This window comes from Athene cunicularia (assembly GCF_003259725.1).
Source record: "Athene cunicularia isolate RWA chromosome 5 unlocalized genomic scaffold, athCun1 chr5_part3, whole genome shotgun sequence".
NCBI lineage: Eukaryota > Metazoa > Chordata > Aves > Strigiformes > Strigidae > Athene > Athene cunicularia.
This window is the reverse complement of record NW_020799103.1, coordinates 9,062,151-9,087,273: the sequence shown is the minus strand read 5'-3', so window position 1 is coordinate 9,087,273 and position 25,123 is coordinate 9,062,151. Positions and strand designations below refer to the sequence as shown.

At 39.5% G+C, this 25,123-nt stretch overlaps 1 protein-coding gene across 8 annotated transcripts in view; it reads left to right on the top strand.

Moving 5' to 3' along the window:
* The window catches only part of SHANK2 (SH3 and multiple ankyrin repeat domains 2), a 362,604-nt gene that overhangs the window by 6,438 nt on the left and 331,043 nt on the right, over positions 1-25,123 (top strand). For 7 of the 8 annotated variants that reach the window (XM_026850802.1, XM_026850804.1, XM_026850801.1 and 4 more), the window contains exons 2-3: positions 6,148-6,272; positions 24,557-24,628. The gene's annotated coding sequence lies outside the window, so the exon portion shown is untranslated. The remainder of the gene's footprint in view (positions 1-6,147; positions 6,273-24,556; positions 24,629-25,123) is intronic. The other variant, XM_026850798.1, reaches the window with a different exon arrangement.

Below are 25,123 nucleotides of genomic sequence, written 5' to 3'. Positions count from 1 at the left end.
AAAATAATTTTTAATTTCTGCAGGTTGATCATCACCTGCATCTGTCCCAGCTTTTCTCTTTTCCCTCACACTTCTGCTTCTCTGTCTCTCAGCTGAGGTTATTGAAGCTTTCTGTTTTTTTGTTGTGTTTTTTTTTTTTTTAAGCTTAGAAATTTCTCAGATGCTGTAACTCCTGGGTCACTTAGATCCCCCACTCAGAAATAGCCCTGGCTCTTTCTCACTGCTCGCAGCTGGTGACCACAGCAATTTCTGAGTAGTTTGTGTCTCAGAAATAGTACTGCTCCTCACCCTGTGTTTCTGGATTGGTGAACCTGCAGCTTTAGCCCTTCAGGATGTACTGCAGGTAAGGTGCCTGCAGGGTATTTAGGAGGTGAGGAAGGTGGAGGGGTGGGAGGTGTGCTTCTCTTTCTCTACATCAGCCAAGAGCCGTCCAATGAAGAGAAAGTGAATTATGCAAGAGACTTCAGTGGCTTGATCAAATTTCTTTCTTAAGTTTCATTGGCAGACTTCAGTTTCACCGTTCTGAGGTCAGACTGTTATGTTGGGGAGTTTGACGAGCATTCGCTGGGTAACAGAACGGCGAGTTCCTAGAGAAGCCCCTCAGAGCCCTGGTGTGACGTAGGTCTTCCCATCAAACTAGTTTTTGATTAATTAAAAAAGTATGCACCCTAGATAGTGTGAACTCTTTGATAAGGATAGTGAAGGCAAATTATTTATCTTCAGCCTTTTAATACTTTTTTGACCTTTGCTTATTTCTTCTGTTAGCTGTTCATGTCTCTTGCATATCTGAAACATCTTTGCTGAAACCAACAGGAGGATCATTGCTCTATTTTCTAACTTCTCAATCTTGTCCTAATCAAAAATGTAAATACATGCATAATGATTTGCATGTCATTAACTTCAGAAAAACACTGTCATGCTAAAATCAATGTTTTTTAGAATCTAATTTTCCTGCCTGACTGAGAAGTAGCACCTGGAATTCACAAACCAAGAATTCTGAAAATATTAACTACTTTCAGCACCACTGTTTACTTTCTGCATTTTTCAGTTCAGCCAGGGAAGAAAAATAATTTAAAAATACTGTGATTTTTCCAACCAGTTTCTCTCTTCAGTCTTCATACTTCAACAAAAAGCTTAATTGCTTTTTTTTTAAAAAAAAATTTAAAAATGAACAAATTTAGCATGGTATATACTTAAACTCAACTTGCTAGCACTGGTCTTGTGATCATTTATGAACACAGCATCTGACACGTTCTAGGTATTTCAGGGAACATACCTACACCTGTGGACAGGAGCTTGCAGATTTTGGGGAATACAGGGAAAGCAGGAGAAAATAATGTCATTGGAGCTAGGGTAGCAGTGTGGCTGACCCTGGCTTTCAGTTTCTCGAGCACCGAGCTTTGTGTGTGAACTGAAAAGATCGGGCTGTGAGTCTCTGTATGGAGCAATCAGTAGACAAGGATACGACACAGGCGCTTTGCCAGCAGTTTACACAAGTGTTTTTGCTTGATGTCAGAGATGCTGAGAATAAAAATTCTTGGGTTCTCGCTTGGTTGTGGAGATGATTGTCACTGACATCTCAGAGGTGCTGAGTATGTGTATTTGATGCAGTCGTTCTATCTTTAAGGATAAGCAGAGGAGATTTAATTCATGTTAAAAACCTAGAGGCCCTTGATATGCATTGTTTGCCCGGAACTCAGGTCTTGTTTTAATAGGCTGCCTTGAAGTCAGTGAGTCTGTAAGCCAGCACAGTGTTACTTTGGATCAGATGCCATAGTTTATAAGGGCTAGCCCTGTCTGAAAGCGCTCATGGTCTTTGAAAACAGGATTATCAGCAGTACTGCAAGTGTGTTGCTGGAGTGCATTATTGGTTAGAAATGCACATTCTGGACCCCTTAGGAGCAAAGAGAAAGTGCCACTGTTACTGAGGATTCAATATAGCAGCTTTAACATGTCTTTTCTTTCAAGAAGGGGAAAACAGCGTACAGCATTTCTGTTGATACAAATAAAGACCTATTTCTAAATGTTGAGAGAAAACATAAGGCAAACTGTGGATCAGATTTAAGTTTAAATTATATTTGAAAAAGCATTTTGATAGATTTTAACTATGACACATTTGTTTCTGTCTGATGTCTGAGATACAGTAGCTGTATTTCATGCCAGCATTGTTTCTAAGAAATTTCCTTATTAGAATTAAACAGTATACAATCTCTCACTTAAACCCAAGCAAAACCTTTTTTTGGAAAGCTGCTAAGTTTCTAGAAACCAGCTAGGCTACTGTGTCTTTTTGGTGGAGAGAAGCACAGGAAAACGATGCACCATGTTCACTCTTGGGCATTTATTCTTGTGTGTAGGGGTCTGCCATAGCTTATGGGGAAACACACACTGTGCCTGGCAGTGGGAGTGTGCTGTGAGGATCTTGATAGCTGTGCATGGCTGAGCAATAGGATGCTTAATGAGGGGGTGCTGAATGATGCAGCGTGTTGTGCCAACACCTTCTTAGAGGCACCAGATCATGCTTTTACAATTAAATAAAATAGACCAGTGGCTGTTCTCCGTCCCGAGGCCAAATGGTATGGCACAGCTCCTTCCTGCACACCTGAGCTTGCTTTCTTTCCAGAAGGGACGGGCAGTGACCACACTGGCTGTCAGGGTGGTGCCTGGTGTCTTTGAGTGCCCCAGTTGTGCCCAGTCACTCACTCTCTGGGATCCTGGGGTGAGCAGGCAAAAAACATGCTAGCAAGAGTGCAGGCAAGCTGCATAAACAATCTCTGGTCTATTTTGTTTACTAGTAAAGTTGTAGCCGTAATGTTCAAGACCTGTGGTGTCATTCTTCTGAAATTCTTCTTGCACATACATGTAGAAGGGTTGTATGTAATTTATTTAAACCATTTCGTTCCTACTTTTGGATTCTAAATGCCTCTGATTTTGGTAACACCATTATGCTTAGCCATGTACACCGGTTCATCGTTGCAATTTCAGATTCATAGTGCACATGTGCTTTTTTTTTTTAATTAATCTTTACTGACAAAATATCAACAGAGCAAGTGCTTGACAAAATTTGAGAATCGTAATGAGGATGCAGTAGTTACGGAAATACAGTTCTGGGACTAACATCCTTTCAATTACAAACTGAGAATATTTACTCTGTCTTGAGTAAATTTTGAAAGTGAACCTCAGATAAACAGTTAGTTAAGGGGTATTTTTATGTTCAACACCGACTGTGAAGCTATGAAACCAGCAGTTTAAGCTTTAAAGTTTAATTATCAGAGTATAACAGAGAATATGTTCAACAGTCATTCTGTTTATCAAGATACTCCTTTAATTTGTGTTAATATAAATATTGCAATATAAATGATGCAATATTTATATCTTAAAATTGTGTTAATATGAATCTGTGTTAATTTAAATATTTCAGTATAAATATTTTAAATCATCCAGCCATTCCACTGTCATGACTTTTACCTGGGGATGCAAGAAGATGCTGTGTGTCTTGAATAGTTTGTGACTTCTGCAGATCATCCTTTCACATTGTTAAGTCATTTATAACAGCCGACGGTCACTTATGGGTTGTACCAGCTGGAATGAAGCACGACTAGAGTACTGAGGGGAAAAAAGGGTAGGTGAGAAAAAAGAACAAAGGAGGTAGAAACTAAAGAAGCAGAGATGCAGCGTGATGACCAAGAGTGAAGCCTAGCACAGTTAAGGTGCTGTATTATGTTAATTATAACCAGGGAGAAAGTGTTTGCTGACCTTCATGTGGGACATATAGGTAAAAATAATCAGTGGAAAAGGCAACAAAAGAAGTGTTAGAAAAAGTCCTTGAAATGTCATGTATTTAATCCTGCTGGTAAAAGGATCTGTTGGTGGTGAAAATTAATACCTCTGTTTCCCAGCATGTAAGAAATGTAAAATTCTTGACCAAATTTAGCTTAGCTTCTGATACATCCTTTGGTTTTCTGCATTTCTGCTTGAACTAGTGTTCAGTTTCTTCATTAAGCTGTAAAAGTTGTGATTAGTCAGTTCTGCAGCTGGACTTACACCTAAGTTACTCGCCCCTTGGGAAACATTTTAAGTGTCTCCTCTCAGATTTGTTTTGGTAAGAAATCTTGACCAGTCGGCTTGGTAGCTTAAGGGGTCACTGACAGTGTGCTATACACCATCTCCAATCTAATTTTTAACCAAAATGTAGGCTATAATTAAACTAGGCATATAATTAAAGGATTTGAGATAAAACTTTTCTGGGTACAAAAAAATGCTTTTGTAATGAGAAAAGCCTGTGCTCAGATCCCATCATTCTATTTTAAAAGGAGGACTGATTGCAGAAACTGTGGTGTACTGTAGGCTGTTAGTGAATTATGTTGATGTTACTAGTGTATTTTGAAAGCAGCTTTTCCTGTAGAGATGTGAATAGGGTGTGTCACTGGAAACCATATTGCATTTTGGTTAAAATTGGTGTGTAATAACGTTTCTCCATTTGCCCACTATTTTCAAATGTCTTACTGAGCACTGTAACATAGGGAGATTTTTTTTCAATCAAAAAGAGTCGAGTTCCTCCACATATAATGCCCCTTACGAAGTTACAAACTGGGAGGGATTCCCATCAGAGCCTCACTGCCACACTGCAGGCAGAGAGGGGGGATCAGAGACCTCCTGCTACCACTCGCCTCCTGTCTGGAGAGGGACTTGCAAAAGACCTGATCTGATGAAAAAGGGAGTGTAATAAAACTTGTGCCACTTGTCAGCCTTTGGGTTTCTCCCAGGACATGCCCTTACAGCTTCGATGTTAGCGGTAAGAGTAGGTTTTAAACTGACAGGTAACTGACCTCTGGAAATCTTCCACTAGCTCTTTTAGACCAGCTGCTTTCCAAGTAGGTTCCCCTTACAGCATGCCATCACTGTAGCAAGCTCAGTAATTTGGCTCAGTAATTTATTCTGGCTTGTATACGTATCTGTAGCCACTATATCTGAAAATAGATTTTTAAGTATGTTCTAAATGATTGTAGCTCTTTGAAACATTATGTCTCTCTTAAATGATATCTATCCAGTTAGCCAATATTCTCATAGGACATGACTTTGGTGTAGCATATTGTTATTAGTTTTGTTATTATACATTACTTCAGTGAGACTGTAGAATTATTCTACCATCAGTGCAGTGGACTGTTCAATTTCTGTCTTCTCCAGGAAATATTAAGATAGGATTTTCTGAAGCATATTCTAGCCTGAAAAACCTAAGCAGGAAAATAATATCCTTTTCTACTACTGATGGTCACATATACTTTGTTACCCATTGTCTGCTCCTAGGAATAATAATAATAAAAAAAAGGTGACTGCTGGCCCATTATTTCTTTTTTAACTTTACTGCTTGTTGTTTTATGTATTTTTCAGTAAGAATGTCTTGTATTGATTCTCAGAAGCTGGAATTGCCGTGGAAGCAACAAAAGTTGCTGTGTACCCAAAGACCTAGTTCAGCTGAGTTATCACCCATCTCCTATCACGTACTGATAGGCTGTTCAGATTAGACCTGAAGAGGTTGAGAAGTTCAAAATGAAATGGCAGTGCTTTTTGGTAGACAAGGCTTGTCTACCTGTCTGCTGCAGGCAACTGCAGTTCACAAGCATGTAATGCGTATTAGGATCAGCAAGATGTGTCAGCTGTGGGCTCCTGAGAGCAGAGATCAGGATGAGAACTCAAGCAAAAAGACACCTTTTTTGTTTTTTTCACTGCTTGCTTTCGTGAAGCAGGGCCAGGAACCAAGGCAAAATTGTGGCCTGCACTGAATGGCTTACAGGGCTTTACTGCTTTAAAATACATTTAACTAAGGGTTGGTTTCATTTCATCTAACTTTTCGGGTGCCCTCAGTGGTGAATAGAGAAGGAGCCATCTTTGCAAGGGTGAGTTTCTCTCTCCCACCTGAGCTCACAGTGCTGGCTGCCTGGCAGGGATGGCAGAGCTGGCTGCTGGAGCCCAGAAAGGTCTGTGTTTGTGCTCTGGTGGCTCTCAGGCTTGAGAGGGGAGGACTGAGGAGCTTCCAGGTGGAAGGCTGGCCACTCCGCTCTCCAACTTCACTCTAAAATGGGCCTGAAACCTGCTTGGGAAGTCAACAACCCACAGTAATGTAATGCTTTTCCCATTTCTCACTTTCAGCCCTGTTTCATCCGCTTTGATCCATCCATTCCTGATCGGAAAGCACAAGCCCAGCAGGAGGGAGCAGCGGGCTGCAGGCTCACCTTTGCAGGTGCCAGCCACCCTACCAACAGCTCTGCTCCCAGGTGTGAGGTAAGGTCATACAGGGTCGGGGGGGGCCGGCTTCTCACACGAGGGAAGAACAATTTCAAGGTTGGCACCAAATATCCTCCCTGGCCTTTTACCCCACAGAAGTTGTCTCACGCTTGTGGATGCTGTTTTTAATCTGTTTTCTTCCCCTCAGCTGTAAGTCTGAGATCCCCCCCAGTGCTGTCCTCTGCGTAGCTACAACTGTGTGAGGGGTGAGAGCTGGTGAGAGGCAGCTGTCCCTCTCCTCCTGCAGTCTGACCTTAGTTTTGAGGTTTCCTCCCAGCTACCATGGGTGCTGGTAGTCACTGCGCACCATCTTCATGGTTTGTCCTCTGCTGTCTCCCAGCTCACCAGCCTGTAGTTGAGGTGTTATCTATGCTTTGCAAATACCACAAGCACCACCTGCAAAACTGAACTGAACCTACCATTTTTCCATCTGATGAAAAAGCATTACAGAAGGAAAATATGCTTTTTGCTTTTTTTTTAAATTGCCCCTTCTGTGTGAATGAGAAAAGTGTGCTTCATCTTGCCATCAGTGTAGTGTTTACCTGGTAGCGAAGATTACCTCTAAACAAATACTTGAAAATGAAGAACTTGAAATGAAATGAAAGAACTTAGCTTTTCACAAATTCTGCTTTTTACTCTGGCCTTTGCACTTTTACAGTCAGGCTTGAAAAGTTATGTTTTTCTATCACTGTGAATGCCGCTTAGCTTGTCAGTCATCTGTAAAATGAATGTGTAGAATAAAGCAACGTGAAACTTTTAGACTTCAAAACCCATGAAAAACATTTGAGGAACAAAAGTGTTTATTTTATGTACTTTGAGATCCTCAGCTGGTGTCAGCAGCTCTGCTGAAGTCAGTTTAGTTATGCCACCTCGGAACCGATGGCAAAATATCAAGTGTTAATGCAAAGAGCAGGCACTGTGAAGCAGCATTTAAAGGCCACATGGAGGAAAGTATAACAAGGTCCCTAAAAGATCCATACTACAAAAAAATGGTCCCTGGTAGTATTTTGCTTTTCTACGCTTCTCCTTTCTCCTGTTCCCCTTCTTGTGATATTCCAATAACATTGTATTCTTCAGTTTTTCTCCTGAGGAGAATGATACCTTTTCCAAGCTGTGCAATGGCAGTGCAGTGGCTTATATCCCATGGAGTTGGATCATAGTGTGGCACTGTTTATTTGGTTTCCAGTGGATTATGTTTCTAATCCCAAATGTCTATATACAACAGCATTCTTGTGTCTGATGGCTTTTCCGCCTTCCCTTCTATTGACGACACGATCTTCATTTTTAATGAGTTCCTGAAATACAAACCTCTTTATGTTTTGAAGGCAGAAAAGAGAAAGAGGTTGAACTTCTTAAAAATTCAACTGAAAATGTGAACATTTCCTTGAAGCTTCCTCTCCTGTGGTGATCCAGCCATTTGGTACCACCTTCTCTCTTCTGTCAACAAAACGGGACTAATACTTTGAAGATTTCTGTGAAACTTTTCTCACATGAGACCAGATTGACAAAGGTGTAAAACTCCATGAAATCAAACTCATCAAACTACTTTTTGCTTCCCTTTTTGCAAATCTCCCTTATTTGCCAAATCATATGGGACAAAAACGCAATGCCAGTTATGCTGAATGTAGCAGCTTAGCAATGTTCCTTGCTCTCGGTAATAACTTTTAGCAGAAAATGCATGCTGACTTTTTTGTGCAGTTTCGTCATGCTTACTAATTTTAGTCAGTAATAGAATATTATGTAGTACAAAATGACATGTATAGTAGTATATTCGTCATATTAACATTTATTGATACGTAAATTTCTACCATTTTTATCTGAAACTGAAGATAATATTGTACTCAGGTTCTCAGATACCAACATTTCCTTATGTTCCCATGAAGTATAGTCTTAATTGATTGCCTTTTGTAATTTATATTGCACATCAGTGTTACTTTAACCCAAGCCTTGCTCCACAGTGTTGTTGCAATTGTTGTTCTTTCTTTTTTCCCTCTTAACATTTGGCTACAGATGAACTGTTCATGAAATTATTGTTCAATATTTTGACTTCTCTCCAGTTCTGTCATCTCTCACTTTGAAAACTACTTTTTAATCTCTTTCTCTCTCTCCTTTTTTTAAACTACTTGAGCTAGATGGTAGCTGTAGCTTTTCGGTTTGGAAATTTGTGATTTTTTTTCTTTTTTTTTTTTTTTTTTGTAAACAGTTTATATTGTAATCTCTCTAAGTAGCTAAAAATTATAAAACTTTGAAGAGTTTATAGAGAGAGAAGCATCACGCATACAACCTTTAAATAGGTCATCTCTGAAAGGCATCTGTTCAGCTGGTGACCAGAAGAGTGAACGAAATCAATTGTTTTCTAGATATTTGTTTATATGTCAGTGGATAAAGAGATAAGGACTTCAGATTTCCATGTAAATATTACATCTTTCCTTGAGTAATAAAGAATTCCTGTGATTGTAGAATCAGATTCACAGATGCAAAACAAGAAAATAAAGCTCAATATGAAACAAAAATGAATTTAATTCCTGCTTTAGGCTCGCTTTCCACTGAGTCTGTGGAATCACGACAGTGGGAGAGCTTGGGTCCCCTTGGGCACTTCTGGCTGATGTGCAACTTCTGATCTTCTAAACGTGTTACATTTCACTGTGCTCAGTCCCTGTGCTTCACTCACAGAATATTTTTATCATTTTCTCACGAAGTGTATACAAATGTTGCATTGATAGTTGCAAATATATACAAAAATATTTGTGGTTCAGTAGCACCTTGAGCTGTTAAACAGGTGGCATTTCGTCCTGCTATGTACTGTAGACAACATTGGTTTTGCCTTGAAAGCTGTCTGGCTTAAATGGAATGTAAAAAAATAAAACAGCAGTGGAGCTGGAGAAAGCAATCAGTATATACAATCCTGCTGTAATAAAATATGGGCATAATTTTGTCAGTTCAGACCATGCTAATGTTCTTTCAAAATGAATTAATAAATTCATATGAAATACTTGAATGCTATCATGCATTAAGAAAAACAGTCATGTAACTGCTGAAGGCAGTTTATTAGGTAACAATAAATATTGGCTGCAATTGTCTGCAGGAAAAAAAACCCCTCACTTTGTATATTTTTGCTTCACGGCTATCTCGTATACTTGATATTTCTGCCATGTGGAAGTCTGAGAGGCTGTACAAGGGATGCCATACCTTGTACTCTACCTGTGTGTAAGGGTTATTTGGTTAATGCTTATTTTTGTTTCAGACTTCTTGGGGAGCTTGTAGAGTCTTTGTCACTGAACACTTGTAAGAACAAGTAAGAGATACCTGTTGGCATATACCTAGGTCTGTTTTACCTTGCTTAGGGGCAGAGAATGAACTAAACACCGTCTTGATGTCTGTTTGGTCCTAATTTGCCTGATACTCAATCTGCTTGAAGTGGTCATCTAAAAGCTTGCTGGTAAATAGTTTATGAAGCTGAGAAAGTGTAATTGAATTTATTTTTCCAGAAGGAATTTATTCACTGAATGTTACATACTAGTTTTTTCTACTGGTGATAATCACTTAATCATTTCTCCAAAATTTCTTCATTAATTCACCTGTGTGTGAGAGACCAAAATCACTTATTCATTAGTGTAAAGCATTTTGCTAAAAGAACATGTAGCCCCGTCTGGAGCGAGGTGTAAATTCCTGATCTAGTTTCTGGTTGTGGATCATTTAATTAATGGACTGGCTGATGATGGAGACACACTTTTAATTCAGGCTCTCTTAAAAAGGTCAGAGTGTGGTATATTCCTGACAGCCTCACTGATTTATAATGCTTTCAGAGGAGTCACTGCACTAGTTAAGAAATACCCTATGTGCACCCATCAGTTCCTTAGTCAGAGGAATGCCAGCTGGTTCTTTGCGTTCCCTGGCTGGAGCTGCTCAGAGGTAGATGGCGACGTTCTTCGTGTTGTCACTTTTGGCAATATATAAAACTCACCGGAATGCTTGAAATTACCTTTCCATGTACTACTTTTTCATTGCAAAGATCATCATGATTTTTTAGGTCATGATGGAATGTGTTGCCCTGCCTGTTCAGTGAGGTCTCCTAAACAATGTTGTTAAGGTGGTCTGTCCTTTGCAAAACACTGTTGTTTCTGTAAAGAGAAGGCAGTGTGGTGGCCTAGAAGCAGTTGTTTTCAGTTTCTTGAAAAGGTTGAAATGTGTTTCAAAATGAGTGAAAATAAAATTGTGTGTAAGCAGTTGACAGTTATGTGTGTATGGGGAACTTTTTTTCTTTAACCAAGTCACAGTGATGACAATGATCCCCAAATCAGGTATTAGAAAGGTACAAGGGTTTTGGGTAGTACATTTAAACTTCAGATCAGAGGAGCGTGCAGAAGAACTGCTGATTTTTAGTGCTATGAAAGTAAATGTTATTTTACTTCTACTGGCATATACTCCCAAAAAGAAGCTGCAAACAAAGTTAGGTTGGTTCAATAGGATTTTAGAATTTTTATGGCAAAAGAAATCTGTAAGTTAGATTTTAGTTTGTCTTACCCAGAGCTTTCACATCCACTTTATCCCTTGCCAGGGAAAAAAAACCCAACTTTAAAGACTTTGTTTTATATCTTATTTACTGGGTTGCATTCCAGAATTGCTGTGGAGATTGCTGTTGTAAATTTCAGTGGTGGCCATGTGATAAGGGAGTTGTAACCTCCCAGAGACTTTGATAAAAGTTTTCTCCCATTCTCCACAGAAATTTAACAGGCCTGGCAAGCATGGGAAAGAGAAAGATGGGCCAGCTATCTCTCAGGGCTGGGTGTGGGTGGAAGAAGGACTCGTCCCCTTGAAGAATAGTCCTAGAACTAGAGGAGCCAAAGGGCAATGAAGCTGACAGTCAAACTTTACCATCCTTTGAGCTTTCTGGGCTTATTCTGACTTAAGCTGTGCAAGGAGAAAGAGTAGTGTGCAACTGTAGGATGCGTGCATTAGACCTGGTTATAGCGACTGTCACGAACGAATGCTGGCTGCCCTTTAATAAGCAACAATTAAGTATGTTGTAACTGTATCCTTTATTTTAGGGTTGAACAGAAGTGATCAGTGCTGTAATAGGGGACTAGGCTATATAGGTTTGAGATGATAAGTAAAATAGTACACTTGAGGTTTGAGAGAAGTATAGACAAAACCTTGAAAGTCTCATCTGAAGCATCAAATTACATCATTCATGTACAACTGTGTGGTCCTTCAACAGCAAAAGGCCTCCCAGGGATGTTGATAACATTGTTTAAAGCAGTTTATATAGTGCGGTCAATAAGAGTAAAAGTTGTTTGGTTTTGGGTTTTTTTAAACAAAGTCTATATTGGATGTGTATCTGATGCTTAGGGAAAGACTTTAAGGGGGCAAGACTTTAAGGGCAAATATATTGCAGTATATCCTATTCTGGCCCTGAGGGGGTTTAGTTCAAGCCCAGTCATGTAGCCTGCACACAGAACAGTTACTTGGTGGACTCACATTGGCATGTGATTTGTATTCTTGGGGTCTTGGATGTCTCCGTGTCAGCTGTGCCGTGGCAGGCTGGATTGTATACCAATACCTGCTGTGACATACAAGTTCTAGTTTTAAAGAATGCAGATTTTTTCAGAGATCTGTATTGTGTTAGGTGTGAAAAAGAAGGTCTTGAGAAGATGACTGAGGGCATCATTTTTCTGTTATGTAAACACTTAGTATGATATAATTCTTTAATATTATGTATCTGCATCTCATGAGGGATGTGGTGGAGTTGGACGAGATACAAAGGGAGAATAAAGAAGCTGTGTCTTCAGTTTGGAGAGGAGAAGGCCGAGTGCAAAAAGAACTGAGGTTTTCAGAATCACGAGGGTAGTGGATTATGTGTATGTGGAACTGTCATTGGCAGACTTGATGAACTTTTACTGATAACGTGTTTTAAGCTATTCACAAATATTGTTTGCAAATTGAATGATAGATAACAAGCATAAATATCCAATTTGCTAATTATGATGCTAATAGGCCATTAACAACTGATTCTGTTAGCACTTAGTGATGTTGCTTAATTCGGGTTGCTTACTATTGTGTTTTCATTTATTGGTACTAATGAGGCATGCGAAATACTCCTGTGGTTTGTCCTCTGAAGATTTATCTGAAAAATACTGCTATAAACATAGTCCTTATTTTTTCCCCTCAATACTGTTTATTCACTTTTCTGTTTCCTACTAATAATCAAGTAGTTATAATTTCCATCCCAGTAATTTCCATGCGTCTTCCAAAATTTAAATGTCCAGAGGATGATTTCTGTATGCCTTTTCGGTGCTGTATTAATTTCTTCTGATTTGTCTGTGATTGGCGATGTTACAATGTTCGTAATACCAATAAGAAAGTATGAGTGTGTGATTCAGAGTTGAGATGCTGTGTAGATGGCATCCACGCACATCTCACTGCTGTTCAGGAAGAAGTGGAGGTGGGAGGTAGAGACAGCAGACTTGCAGTGCAAGGTAGGTGCAACCAAACTGGACTTTGGCGGGTGGGCTTTTTAATATGGTACCAAACTAAATTTTGGCTAGATAACATTGGATAGGTTAGATTCTTGGCTTTGCCATAATGCTCAGGGTATCTCTCTCAGCTGAAGCTGTGGCCAGTAATCCCACTGAGGCAGTGACGTGGTAGATTCAGAGACCTTGACAGGTTTTTCTCCAGGAATGTGTTCAGTTGCACTCTGAACACATGCTGAGCTTTGGTGACTTATGGCATTCTATGGCAGTGAGTTCCTCAGCTTCATCATGTGTTTTGAAATACGAAGTTTTCTCCTTTTATTAGAGGAGGTAGGAAATTCTCTGCTCCTTTTCTACAGGCACTTGTGATGGTACATACCTCTCAGTAAACTTTTCCCAGGCTTAAAAAGTTGTAATATATCTTTTTTCTTTATGCATGCTAACTTTTTTCTCTATTTATTTTTTTGGCCAACTATCTGTATGTTTTTTAGTTCCCCCCTAGTCCTTTCAAGACTGGAAGGAAGTGGAGGAAGATGAGCAAAGAATAGGGCCAGGACCTGCATTTCATGTGACTTACCTTTTATTTTTTAGTTCTTTTCTAATATTCTAGTTACTGAGAATGCAGCACATAAAACTGACATTTGCAAAATACTGTCTGTCTTGAATGGCAGTAATTAGCTCTATTTCCATTGCTGTATGTGTAGAGCTGTTTTTGCCAATGTCACTTTGTATTTATCAACTTCATATCTGAGCTGCCATTTTCTTACCCAGTCATCACTTTCTCCTGTTGCTTCCTGCTGCCAGCTTCTTTCCTCCCTTCAGACTTATCCTAGACTTTGTTGAAGAAACACTCAGAGAGTGATGCAAGTTTTGCTGTTTGATGTATCTCCGCAGGCAATTAGTGATTCCTTCCCTGTAGGAAATAGGACCCAGAGCTGTTCTTTGGAAGAAGAGCTCTCTTGGGAATCCCCCAGGATAGCTCAGAGAGGTCAGGCTGCTCAGATCTCACTCTGGGGCTTATTGCCAATAGTAGCTTTTACAGCTATTTTGTGCTCCCTGATTTTGTTTTTTCTTCCATGTAGCCAGAAAAGCACACTCAGTCACCTAGAGGTTAAAGAATGGCTTAATGGAATCCATGTACATCTTTCAGTAAACAAGTATTTTTGTATTTCGCACCCACAAATGTGCTCTTCACAGTTTCACATACTTAGTTCTTTCTTTTTAAGGTGCACATTGGAGGTGTAGCTTAGGTCAGGGTGACACCAGGAAGCATTAGCTTTGCTTAATTCCTGACAGATGTACACCTTGTATTTTCAGGGAGAGGAAGGGAAGGGTTATTTCTGTCTGAGATTGCATTTAAATAAAAATACTCTGTTTCTCAGGGTGAAGATCACTCAAACAGAGGTTACAACTACTCTGTGTATATGAATATTTGAATTCACTTAGCAGGCTACATGGCCATATACTGCTTTGAGGCATATTAACATTTATTTTTTCTGCATGGAAGGTCAGTTTCCCATATAGCAATCTACATATTTATAGAGCTGATTGATCTGTAGTAGCTCAGTGTCATTTTATAGGTATATATGACTTTTTAAATACCTTATTTTGGGGGGATAAATTTTCTTAGTATTATATTACTTCATAGTATTTATGGGGTTAAACAAACAAATTTGTGGATAACGAAACTAGGTTACATGGCCAAGGCTAATTAACCAGTATATAGGCAGCTAAAACCAGGGAAAGGGACAAGCTGTGAATATAAGAAACACATGACAAAAGGCAGCGTGACTCATATTTGAAAGTTAGGGAAAAATATACGTGTTTTCTTTAATTGTATTTACACTTTCTATCTTCTGGACAGATCCAAGTTTGTAAAAATTGAAGACGCTGAACTACATTCATACTGTGAGTAGAGATACAGTGCTGAATATATCCCCTGTGGAAATAATAGCTGACTGTGTGGTTCTGTGCAGTAGATCCTTTCTGGAAAACAAATAAATAAATTGATGCCTGATGTAACCATTTACTGCAATATATTATATGAGCCAGGATTTTATATCTATGGCTCAGATGGTTTGTTGGTATTAATAAATGAAGTTCCACTAATGTGCTAAATACCTCTGTGGTGATTTGGAGAAGGGACAGTACTTTTTACTTCTTCACAGAACCTGAGTCAGCAAACCTTAAATTCAATATGGTGATAATAGATGGGCCAAGTCATCTTGCGTGGCATACACAGCATGTAAGTAGGAAAAAGCCAGACAAGGGTCTCTAGAACAGAGGTGCCAGTGTCCACATGAAGGAGGTGCAACTGTGCAGCATGGGGGATGGACTGGTGCAAAGCTGCCTGCCAGAACCCAGTGCCCCTGCAACAAAAACTTACTGCAGAGAGTAGAACCGATGCATCACTGACACACCAGCCCAAAGCTCCTGTCTTAGTATCAGTCATGGCATGCAAACACAGGTAACGCCGTCACAGGGATGATGGGTTTTGTGAGGGAGAGGCAGCACAGTGCAGCTGTGTCTCACGGGTGCTTGACTGGAGACAGCTGGAGCCAAGCATCCTTTACATAAAATGTCCAAGGCTGCCTTTTAGGGTTTTCTTTTCCTGCTGTAATTCTTTTGTCATGTAAATTTCAGTGTATTTTCAACAGAAGTAAATAAGTGTTGCATAATTTGGTTGAGTGGCATAGGTTTTATTTGTGATCTCCACTGAGATCCGTGTACATCTGTCAATTCTATTCTCCTTTCACCCATCCCTTTATCAGAGAAGATGTGTTTGTCTGGGAACAGTGACTTCCCTGGGGATGGTGGGTTGTTAATGAGACTCAAAAATGATACCTGGTTGTTTTGAAGTGAGATTGTGATCTTAATGCATTGCTTGTATGTGGCTATCCAAAATGTGCAGAGACTTAGGAATTTGTAAGCTGTGGAAAGCTTTGATATTTTCCCATTTCTGGGGTTCCAGTTTCACTGAACCTTGTTTGTTTGTTATCTGTATTCATAAGGGAAGGAAGAGAATCCTGTCCTAGAGTAAAACTATTCATTTAAGACAATGTATTGTTGGTACAGATGCTGAAGATCTGCTTCCGCTCTACATATCAGCTGTGTTAAAGCACATAAACACGTGTTGTAATACAAACGAGTCTAATCTTGGTGAATATTCTCCAACATATATGGAAATAATCCTGTTTAGGCAGCTGAAAAAATTCATGGCAACGATTTGTTACTTGCTATACCTACTTACACTGTTAAGTCTCATTCATTGTAAACTGTGATCATAGCGCGTTATGAGGCTTGTGTTTTCTTGTGGTTTTATCTCCTCATCTGGTTCCCTTCCAGCTCACCACATTTCACAAGTAAATTCAAGGCTAGATTAGGAAGCTGCATCCCAGATGCTGTTGAATTGAGCGATTGCGTTTGGGCAGGCAAACGCTCTCCGGGAGCCTGCCTGGAATCAGCTACAAGGAAAGGCTCACACGCTGCTCATTTAAAGGGCATCTTTCCTTGTGCCGTGTTAATGAAACGAGAAAAATGTATCCCTGGTGATCTGGGATAAGCTGAACAACCTGTATTTTGTGTGGTTTTCACTTTTCCTTGTTTGTTTTGCTTGTAATTTTCTCAACGCAGAGACATGAGATTAATTAGGCCTGATGAATTTTCTTGAGATATGTGGCAGCAGTTCTTCACCTCTGTAGCTTGCTATATGCATGGTGATTTGCTTGCTAAACCTTAACAAAATTTTAAAATAGCACAAATGTTTTCTATATTATTGACATGGCTGTCATAATAACTTTGGTAAGAACAGTTTTAATAATCCGTGGCAGGTTGATCAAATTATTTGAAATATATCACTGCATTTTATCTTGCATTTCTATTTCCTTTAAATACTGCTAGGATGATATAAACTAGCTTATTTCTTCTGACAATGGAAAATGTTTTTCTCAACCAAACTTTTAACCTACCCCCCCCAAATGCTAACAATCCCATCCTCTTACACCAGTTTAAATGTGTTGCCAATAAACTGCACCGAATGGGAATGGATTGACCTGTGTGTTCACATCACTGGAGTTACAGGCAGGATCTGGCAGCTGAATAATTTACTTCAGAGCAGGTTGGGTCTCCTTGCGCAGGTCAGCCACAACTCTGGTTTCTCTCCATTACTTCATCTTTCATCTCTCTTCACTTACCATAGCTCAGCCAGGAAAGCTAATAAAATCTCATCTTTCACTAAAATTCTGGTCTTTAAGAGAATGATAGAGAAACAGAGGCTGCAGCTGCCCTCAGAGATTTGTGATTTATAATGGGGGGGAATAATGTCCCTCCTGTTGTCAAAACTGTAACAAGTGTTTCCACAACTCAGCAATGATTGTTTAGAAGGTACATGTAAATAAAATGCCATCTGGACTGCTGAAAGCATGGCAGGTAACAGCACTCTGCTAGTTTGAGTAGACTGAAGCTGTTTCTTTCTTTTAGGTAACTGTAATCTGTGGATTTCATTCACTTTTTGAAAATGTTGTTTTCTTTTTGGTCAATAGCCAGTAACATTCACAACCTTTTGGAAGTGTCCAGATCTGAAACCCAATCAGCTTGCTTTTGTTTTTTAAATACCGTTGACAGGTTGTCCCTTGAGTTAAGGCTAAAATCCAGTTACAGGTGTAGGTAGAAAATGGGTACATGTCTTTCTGTGAATCTAAGTTGTCCACCTTCTCATAGAACAGAAGAGTAGAAATTTTGCAGTGCAGAATTTAGTATTGACTTCATTGAGTTGGACAGATCTGATGAGTTACATGAAAAATTACATCCAAGGTGAGCACCTTCTGGCTTTTCAAAAAGCTTTTATTATTTATTAGTTATCACAGATTTTGCAGTATTCGGGAAATGAAATAATTATGAGCCATGAACTGAGGATGACACATTTTTCTTTCATCACTGATTGCTTGTAATTTGCAGTAATACTTATTACTTTAATTATATTACTATTTTATGTTTAGATAAGCATAGGAAGGAGGTATTTTTCTTTCCATAACTGAACATTTCTTTTAACTTGCTACAAACAGGCAAAAAAATTGCAGGATTTGATTCTAGCCTTTGTTTCATTATCATAAACTCAGAATTTAAGCTATTTGGAATTATATTATTCTTTATATGACATGGTTTTCCAAGTAATATGAGTCTCCATAACCTTATGAGTGAAAATGTTTAATTTTGGAAATACTGAATGTAGGCATTGGATAGGTTTCATGTAGACTATAGCAAGACATCCAGATATTTTTTTGCGATTGAAAAGGATTGTTGGCAGTGTACATTTTATTCCTGAGCCTGACTTTTAATGCTGAGAGTATTGCATGTACTGCAGTTGTTCTGGTGGCTGTGGACTGTCCCTTAATGAAGTGCCAGGTGACAAAATTGCTTCATGTTGTCTCTTCGTATTTGAATTCTCCTTAGTTGCTGCCACGCTCAGAGGTCTCAAGAATCCTCATAATGTAAATTAAACTATGCTCTGCTTCAGGTGATTGTCAGTCCAACTGTTTGGACTACAACTGCTATTTAAATGTCTTGCAGGCTCTTCTGATGCTGACTCTTCAGTGTTTTCCCTAAAGGGACCTTTGTAATGAAGGTTATACCACACTAAGTAACCTGGTAGAGAAACCAGCAGCCGAGTGGTATGGTGTGAATATATGGCTGTCACACTTTGAGAGGGGGAGGGAAATCTCAAAACCTGTTGCCCTAAGGGTTCCTACTATAGCTTCTGTACTTGAGAGATGTTGTAAAGCTGCACAATGACGTGTTGGATCTGAAGTTCTGCTAGACTGTTTGGGCAGCAGTACTGCCCAGTACCGGTTTGAGTTTGGGAAGGATTTTTGCCTCTCATTGTGCTTGTCCTATTTAAAGCCCCTGACTATTTGTTTTCTACTTAAAAGTGGGAATGTTTGTATGAAAGCCCTGAATTCTGCCTAAATCGGATCAGCTAGATACATTCATCTTATTGTGAGATAGCGAAGTTTGGGTCTTCTCAGATCCTGATAGATTCATATTTATATCAACTCATTTACTTATGGGTTACTATACTACACATTTAGTGAGGCTAATCAAGCTTCATACATCAAATATGCAGATTCCTGGCTTATGCTGTCACAAGAAGGTTTTGCTTCATATGCTCATGCTATAGCACCGCACACCCCTTTTAGCTTCCAAATGCAAGAGGTCATAATCTTCTGGCTAGCAGTGCTCAGTTTGTGCGGCTGTGGAGCCGAGACAAAGTGTGTCACTTCAGCAAGGGACTTGCATATATTCTTAACTTCACCATGCACAATTCCTTATGCATTATGCATGGCCACGGTGTTAAGAGATCTGCAGTTTGCATGCAGGTCAGAAACTAAGTGAGGTCTAACAACTATTAAATTTTCTAAGTATTTTGGAAACAGGTTTAATAAAGGACAGTAAAATCAAGTCAGCTGTAACACAGGTCCAAGAGGGTCATGAACATTGCCCCAAACTAGGAAAAGTTAAAAATAGCCCCTGTTAAGTCCTCTGCCGTTGCACAGTCCAGTCAAGAGTCCATCAGGGAAATGAGCTGGATCTGCTGAACTGGGCAGTGAGGGGACCCTGAGCACAGCTCAGGGAGGTTGGGATAATGTCCTGCTCACGCTTTGTACCTTGTCTTCCCTCCTCCTCCAAGCCCAGGGAACTGGAAGAAGCCGTCTGGTGCCTGGGTGGGAAGGGGTGGCTGAGGGATCTCATCTGTACGTCTGCTTTGCACTTACATGGGACATCCGTGGTTTTGTGCTAACTTGTCTCATTTTAGCATATTTTGTTGCCCAGATTCTTGATGTTGCATTTTTCCTGTGTCTGTTAAATATCTTTGAAGAGGCACTGTGTGGGACTGTGGAGGTTCTCTGTGTCTTTAGTGTATATGAAATTAACGGTACATATTGTCTGTATTTGGAGAGGAATTATATTTTGTTTTTTGCTGCTAGCATGAACTTGCTGCCATAAGTAGTGAATAATCTGAGGCTGCAAAGCATCTGGCATTTTTGAAGACCATTCTCTGCTACCACACAATATACAAACATTTAAGCTGTTAACGTTTAGACTGCTGAGGAAAACAAGATTAGAGTAGTCGAGCATAGCAAAAAACCAAGAGAGTCACAAATACGTGAATTCATTTCAGTAAGCGTTCAAGCAGCTGTAGACCTCATAATTTAGTTCTAAAAAGGTCCGTGTGGAGTCCTTTCTGTTCTGAATTTTAAAGATATGCCTAAATATGGTCTCTCCTGATGGATAAAGTAACTATTTTTCCACTTCCCTGAACTGTTTTCCTGATTCTTTTCACATTTCAACTTTGTGAAGAGACTTTCTTTGTTTGTTTTGGCTTTATATCATGGCAGAATTAGATGGTAGTAGTGTCTCAATCTTAGATAGCTCTTCCCTTGCTAAATTCATTTTTCAGCTTGTTGCTTTGTTTGTTGCTGAGCTGGAATAAAACCAGGTTTGCTTATTAAGTCTCTCTCAAGCAACATTTGAATCCATCATGTACGTATGTGCCAGAGACAGAAGCCTTGATTCTAGTACTTGCCTCAGTATTTGAGCTCTCAGTCTAATATGGGAAAAAAGTGGAGAATTCAGTGTGTGTGTTTGGGGTCTATTAGTATTAAAGGTCTGGGAGTCTCTGAGTATTACTAAAGGACTGCCTGGAGCCTTACAGTGCAAAGTGCCTTCAGTTCTCTATAAATTATACAAGTGTACTGTTAAAGCAGCAGTTAGTACTTCCATGTAGGTTAACAGAACTGCTTCATCAGTTTTTTACTAAACTGGGTTGTGTAAAGTATTCTGTAGTCATGTGAACCCTTCTGGTGTTCCTGTTCTGTAGAAGTGATGTATAGATTATCTTTGATTTCAGAAGCTGCTATTAATGTGAGTTTATGTGCAAGTGAGAGGGTCTTCAGTGTTGATGACATATTTTTGTATACATGAAAATAGAAAACACTTAGGATGCTATGATAGCACTGAGATTGAAAAGGCTGTTTGTGTTCAGAGAAGTTAAGGCTAAATTAATTAATGAAATCTGTCATTTGAAATTTTATTAATTAAAACATGCTAATCCTGTAGTTGAATGCTCCCAAATGCTTCATTTTTGAGTGTTTCAGTATATCCATTTTCTGTGCCATCCCCATAAATTTCCAGAGATGGATATTTTTGTATGGCTGTGCAGACATCTGTGCAGATAAGCTGGCTGGTCAGCTGGGAGCCAGTTCAGAAACAGAAACTGGCATTGAAATAATGCTATGAAGTTATGCAGAAATATTTGCTGGAGTTTGCCAATATGGTTGTATGATTTTTGTTGACTTGTGTTTGTGTGAGTCAGAATACTGGCAGAATAAATGCATGTTTGTCTGCTCAGGAGCTTATCTACTTCAGTAGTTGAATTTACTTGAGCTCTTACTAGTTAGCAGCTTTTACTTTGCTAGGTGTGCACCTAGGCATAAGAGAAATGCCCTCAAACAAGGTTATCTTCCTGTATAGAAGATTCATTAAATGTACATATCACCGTGAAAATTTTGACGTTTTCATTCCACTTGTTAAAATTCATACAAATATTAGAAAAATTTCTAATTTTGAAACTTGCCAGATGTGGGGGAAGGTTTGACCTGTGTCCTTTCGGGAGTGTTCATTCTGCAGCAGACGGGTGCAGCGAGGGCTTTGCTCCAGCAGTGGAAGCAGCTGCAGCGCACTGCGCTGGGGAGGCATTTGCCTGGGGAGGGGGGGAGAGGAGCAGCAAGAAGAAGCTGAGGAGAGAGGACTATAAATACTGCATGGCTGCAGCTACACTGCTCCCTGAACCGAGTTACTATCGCTACAGTGCACACTGCAAAAATGTCAGATCTCCTCACTGTACAGCACTGAATCACGTGGAAATAACTAACTACCATTTGTCTCTGGTTTGGAGCAATGGTTTGGTGGTTTTTAGGATGATTCAATAAGGAAAATGGCTTATGTGATGCTGCTGTCTGTCTTCCTTCCTTATCCATCTCCTACTTTCTAGTGGCTTTTGAATTTACTGCTCAACTTCAGCTAAGTTTTTAAAGGACCAGAAATCTGTTATGGTTTTATCTTTGTGATAAAAAGATTAGATGTAAAGATGTAAAGGATGATTAGATGTAAAGACCCACCTTGGAGCTCCCACGGAGGGAAGGGCACGTTGCCTGTGGTGTCTGGTGTGTCACCTGAAGGATGAGCCTGTGCACGGCTATGCTCTTGCCCAGCCACACATGAGAGAAACCTTTTGCAGTCGAAGTGCTAGGGATGTGCGAGGGATTTCATGGCACAGAGATTTATTTAAGGTCGCATTGGAGGCTCTGAGGTAAAGAGGAGCTTCTGCTCTGCTGGTCCTGTGCTTGAGGAGAGGAAAAAACAGGATCTGGGAGGAAACTCAGTAATTTTTGTCTGCACATGGGTGTTAAGGGAATCCTGTTGTAGAAACAGAAGATAGGACAAGTGCTCACTTTTCCAGTGACGGTGCCTTTCTTCACTGTGCAGCCTCACCCAGCCTCATTAAGAAGCCAGTATTGGCACCATTTAATTTGTTTTCTATGAATTTGCAATATAGAAATACTCTCATTTAAGGAGCCTGTCCTAGCTCTTGGCAAGCCAGTTTGTCGTGTTGATTTGTTTATTTTTTTTTTTTTTTTTATCCTTAGGGTTAGCTCTGGAGAGTACTGTGAAAAATAACATCCAAAATACAAAATGCACTCTTGCTACTGGGTAATTTGTTTAAATAGAAGAATTTGGCCTCCACACAGAACAAGCTGCTGGCATTCTCCTCTCTTCCATGATGAAGTGCAAAAATTCTCTGCAATAGGTTTCTGTAGCCTATGTTTCTGTGGGGTATTTAGTAGCTGAATGTTTAACATTTATGTTGCCTTTGTTATTTGTATTGTTTACCAACAAGGTCCCAAAATATTTGCTTAAGGTTCAGGCTATTGCTGCGGATATACCTTTAGTAAATCTTAGCAATATCTATCCAAAACTGACCAAGTTATAAATCTTTCCTAAATTAAACAAAGGTTGGTTTTGGAGTATGTTGTGTAGATGTGTCAGCATTTGAGGGCAGTTTTGGAAAATTTCATCTATGATGGCTGTATCCAGTCCCAGGTAGTTCTTCCTCCTCTGCCTCTGGGTCCATCTAGAAACTGAAAGCTGGTGTGTGTTAAGAGTTCAAAACTGAAAGTGGTTGATTCCTTCTCTGGGAGATTAAGAACCTGTTAGTTTAGTTACTTGATTGTGCTTTGCTTTTCATCTGCTGTCTTCTTTCCTTGTATGGATTCTGGTTTTTGCTTTAGGAGAAAGCTGATGATCTTTCCTTACCTAACTTTCCTACGACCTTCACAATTGTGATCATATTTATATCTCCCGCTCTAAAAATGGAAAACCTACTCTGTTTAATTTCAAATGCAGCTTACTTCTATATGGTACACCATACAGCAGTTCAGTGTGGGAAATGTCCTTCAATAGCTTTTTTTGTTGCTGCTGTAAGATAGTTGTGCGGAATTATGCAGGTGCTGGAGACAGATTTGTAAGTATTTTCTTCCTATTCAAAACTTTTTGGATAGGTTTGTTTATTTTTAGTAAAATGTGTCAAAGTCTATATTTAAAATAAAAAATGGGCTTAAATGCACTGAAAGTATTTAAATGTTTCCTCATACATGTACATATTAACTATTACTTGAATGTGCACAGTAAGAAGGGTCTAATAAAGCATAGAATAAGGAGGGGTGAATTTGAGGTGAAGTCAGTTTTTATTTATATTGGGGTAAATGGTGTAGTGCCAGTGATGTTCACAGAATTATCCTTGAGTAATTCTAGTTTCACTTATGGTCATGTTTTGTATTTTTTCTGAAGTTGCATGACAGCTTTACACTTCTCTTGTGTCTAAGAGAGAGTGCCTGTTGAGGCATCTTATTGTGGTTAGAAGTAACAGGTGTAACATAATCTAGTATTATTTTTTGATGGAGCACCATACACTAGAGTACACCAAAAAGTAAAAAAGTTTGTCAGACTTGCTTTTGTAATGGAAATCTTGGTGTTTTCCCTTCTTCATGTCTGTAAAAGGAAGAAATACATGATAGACAAGACTTTCTTCAGCACCAGCTTCTACCCCTCAATGAAAGCAATAAAATTTGAATCTAGTCATGCACACTTCAGATCTTATAAGTTAGCCAGCTCTAGGCTACCCCTTCCTGTGCCGAGAGCTGGCCTGTGATGCTGCGCATGGTCAGCTGATTTGGGGAATCTCTTTGGAGGGCTGGAAACAGCGGACCATAATTTCTGCATCACAGGTGAACTTGGGGGGAAAAGCAAGCATGTTGCTGCTCAAATTTGCGTTTTTGAACAAATGCATGTGCCTGGGATGCCCAGTGCTTTGCCAAGACAAATCAAAGAAGATGTCTGTGGGAAACAGCAGAGCAGCATCTTTCACCTTCTGTCAGATAACCAAAAGAGCCTATTTTTGCCTTAGCCCTGACTTGATGCTGCCAGAAGCTCTCTGCAGTGGCTGAAGTTACATCAGGTTCCTCTGTTGCAAAACTATGCATAATATTTATGTTACAGCATTATGAATATGTTGGGAATTTGCAGTGTGATAAACTTCCTGTCTCTCTTGCAGACTAATGTATCAAAATCCCCTTCGTGCCTTGAGTGTTTCTGTTTTCTAAATGTTTAAATCGTGTGGCCATTAGGTAACTGAATTTCTTCTTGCATGTGTCAATCTTCCTGATGTCTCTCTGTATTTTTTACAGGAATCTGAGATGAGAGAGCGCTAAATTCTGATGCTCATCTTGATGCCATCGCTCTCATCTGTATATTGACAGGTAAGTGTGTCAAGCTAATTTTGTAGAGAAATCATTTAAGTTACACGTGTTGGTGAGCAAATCTACAGTTACAGCCCAGGACTTCAATTGCATGTCCGCTGGATTCTGCTAAGGTGTATTTCAATAAACAGGTGGTCAAAAATTCTTGAAAAACCTGCTTGATCCCCAGCAAGGAAAATGTTCCTTATCCTGCTTTACAGTGTTGGGTGGATTACGAGTGTGATCTCAGAGCAGAGGAATTTGCAGCTTAACTGTAGCCTGTAGTGAAGACAGCTGGCAGATCTTGTTAACTTTTATCCTCACGTGTAACAACTCTCTTCCTCCTCCTACTGAATATACTTCAAATATGAACTAGCAGGTAGACTAATGTTATAATACTTTGTGTATTAGACATGTTAAACCCCCTATTTTTTTTCCTAGGAGCAATTTGTTAATGAGAACACTCTAAATAAGCAACTGATAGTAGATTTGAGTAAAGAATTTTTAAGGGTTCAT